This window comes from Atractosteus spatula, chromosome 11 (assembly GCF_055471065.1).
Source record: "Atractosteus spatula isolate fAtrSpa1 chromosome 11, fAtrSpa1.hap1, whole genome shotgun sequence".
NCBI classification, from domain to species: Eukaryota; Metazoa; Chordata; class Actinopteri; order Semionotiformes; family Lepisosteidae; genus Atractosteus; species Atractosteus spatula.
In genome coordinates, this window is record NC_142716.1 from 36,261,344 (window position 1) to 36,264,985 (window position 3,642).

Sequence of the window (3,642 nt, forward strand, 5' to 3'; positions counted from 1 at the left end):
CATTGCTTATGTAGAAGGACAAATTTAATATCCTTCTGCTGTGTGTGACCATAGATTAAAATTTTCAGAGCAATATATGTCATTTGCTATGAAAATAATTCAGCTTCACCCTGAATGCTTTTGAAATGCAGACTGCACCTCATGCAGGCTGTGAATTTGTATTATAGACTGAAAAGCATACTGCACCAGATTAAGAATTTAATAAAATATAAATACAGAATATGCATTGCACTTTTTTTCCCTGAAACAGTTTATGAGATAAGAGATTTAGACTAAGTTCACATCCAGAGCTCCAGAATGTTTTATCAGTATTTAATGATTTTAGCAGTACTGACATCTGAGGTTCTGCAGGTGTTAAGTTAGTTAAAAAATGATAAATTGCCAGGGTCTATTCGTTTTTTGACAATCATACATAAAGGAATAAGATAAGCTATTTTTACCCCCTAGCTAGAATATTTCAGCTCTCAATTAGAATGGGAACAAATTTGAGAATGGCAAATGGAACATCAGTTTATAAAACTGAACAATAAACAAGAGACAGGACTATAGACAGATTAGTTTTACTTCTGTCACTGGTGAGGCAAGGAAACAAAAGTTAGAGCTAAATTAGAAGAATACTTACAATACAATGGTGTTTTAAGTCATCATGAAAAGAAAGAAAAGATCACGTTTATCTAATTTGCTAGAATTATTTGATGAATCGGCAAAGACAATTGATAAAACTAAAGCATGTGATCTGGTATATTTAGATTCCCAGAAAGGTCCCACATAAAAGTTCATTCTTAAATTATAAGTCACGGGAATTTTTGGCCCACAGTTCTTTCTGATCTCTATCTGCATCTATATCAGATATACGGTAGGTTGTGGTAAAATCTGAATTCTACAGCTGGCATAAAAATAGGGAGAATAGGCTATCACAGAGACAGCAGCAAGGGAGTTAAAAATACTTCAAATAATTAAATGGATCGACACTTGATAAATGAAAGTAACGTTGATAAGTGCAAAGTGACCCACATGAAAGCAGGAATATATTATATTGATAGGTTAACTGGCTTCTAAGAAAATTAGCCCTGGTGTGAGTGTATACTTTTGTCTGTGTTTGTATCCGTGTGTCCAGGGTGTTATACTGTACATCCTTCCACCCAACGCGGGAAGACTTCAAGCCACCGTGACCCTGAATTGGATAAATGGTAAATGAAAGTAATGTGACGTGAAAAAAAAACATATATAAAAAAGCAGATATGTATTCTGACGGTACTGATTGATGTGGCTCTTAAGCCAATATATGTAATTTTGAAACAACTCACCCATGTGTCTCTGTGAAATTGCATTCTCATTGGAAAAAAAAATGACCTTGACAAAAATTGCAGCCCTTAGCCATAAGACAATTAACAACTGATCAATGATGTAACAGATATTACCCGTGTCCTTGAAAGCATGGATTGCTTTTGTTGTTTCTGAAGCTACTTGACTTAGCATTCATATATTCCATATATACAAATGCAGTAATAAACATGAACATCCAATGAAAAATCACATTAGTAATTTGTTATTATTCACACACAATATAGTAAACATCCAATCAAAAATCACATTATTTGTTTCTCATTAAATGCACAGGCACACCTCAACAATAAAAACAAACATCCAGAGACAAAAAAAAAATTAAGTTAGTACCACTATTTCTGTATAACAGCGGAGTTTGACTTTAGCCTTAAGATTACTTCAAAGAAAGGTCTATTTCTGTGCTGCTGTGAAGGATGGCCTTAAACTCTACTGTTCAACAAGCACTTATACACTGAGATCTTGAAGGGTATTTTTAGTGATAGCAATGCCTTGATGGGTCAACCAAGAACCTCAGCTGTACAATTTACTGAGAGTTTTGCTTACCACATGTGGCCATTTCTTATAAGTGAAATTACATAGAATCCTGTGTGCTTTTTTCTTTGCAAAAGACAACTCTGCAATAAATGTTCCTGAAGATATTACATCGTCTAGAAGTGTGGTGTAACTTTAGTCTGCTGTTATGAGAAAGAGATTAAAGTCAGGGATGTTCATATCTTTTTGTTTTAATAGCCATTTCAGATGAACGTGCTAAGTTGTTTTTACTCATCAAGTTGGTACATTTTTCTAATAAAGGAAAACAGCAAAATGATTTGGCTGAAGGTACACAACTTTTCATGACTGCATGAAGCTATTTGCAGTGACATTTCAATCCTGATATCAAGGTAAACCTTGAAGGAGCAAACAAAAAGAAGAAGGAACGTAAGTGCACTATCTTCTACTTTATAACAGAAAAAAACATGGCATTTAGCATCCTTGGAGATGCTAGTATTATTTATCTAATAAATCTAATAATAGATTTATTATTATCCAGACGCAAGTATTATTTACTTGCACAGTGAACTGGCTACAGAACGGTCTTAACTAAATTTAAGTTAAACCCAGATACTCTTTAAAATATCCAAATGAAAAAACTTCTCATAAAAGGATAGTGAGCACTATGCAAAATGGTCTGGTTCCAGCTATTGTAACTCCCACCACAGCCTGCCCTTTGAAACACTGGATTATTAAAGGAAAGAGTCTGTTCACCCCATTTACACCCAATATTTAATAAATGAAAGTGTAGGAATTCAGCATTGCCCTTGGGGCATTTCAGGGTTCTTCCCCCTTTTAATCAGCTTTTCAAATGCCACAAATATTGCAAAGGGCCAATCCCTCCAGAAGCTGTTGACTGGGTGGGCTTTGTACCTCAACAGAACTAGAAAAACCCATAAGAAATAAACATCTTAGCCACAGGGGAATGCCTACATTATCAGTTTTTTTAACCTGAAGAAAAAAGCAGTCAATTCTATCTTTTAATTAAACACGCACACTGCCATCTAAATATTGTCACATTAACAAAAGCATAGGTACAGAACAGTATTATTTCTTTCTACGCATAGTACTTGAATTTCATTTAGTAGAATAAGTCTAAGGTCTTAGAATTAGTGGAATAATTACTGGTCGCATACTATATACTGTATAAAAAGAAAAACCTCAGAGCCAAACTCACAAACACAGCTCTACTATTGCTTTTGATTCCAATAAAGAACAAGATATCCCCACGTAAATGTTCCTACTGTATATTTATAGCAGACACATTGTGTGCGCTTTTACTTTTTTCATAAATCCGTAAATAAATTGCTGTTCTTAAAACACTTTTCCAAAATTTCCCTACTGACTAAAAAAAAATCAAAAATACTTGACTAATTTTAAAGGGTCTGATTATTGTGAAAATTAGCTCAATTATTTCAAGGACCACAAACCTCTCGAGAGTCAAAAAATTATTGCATGGAAATACACTAAGCCCAGTTCGTTAGGATTCGGCAGACTATAAATAGCCTGCTGAGGTGGCGTTCCAATAACGCGCCCTCGGCTCCTTTAAATATTTTCCACCTGCTCTCACTATTGCGCTGCCCATATTTCATCACTGATGCGAGCTCTTTTCCACTGTGGAATGGAACGCGTTTCACAACCAAGTGCTAAAAGTGGAGCTGGCCTGTAGCTTAGATCCACTTTGGTGCTTCCACAAAAACAAAACCAGCTAAAGTAATCCGTCAAACAGGAGTCTGGAAGCTTAGACAGTATATTTTAATTAGT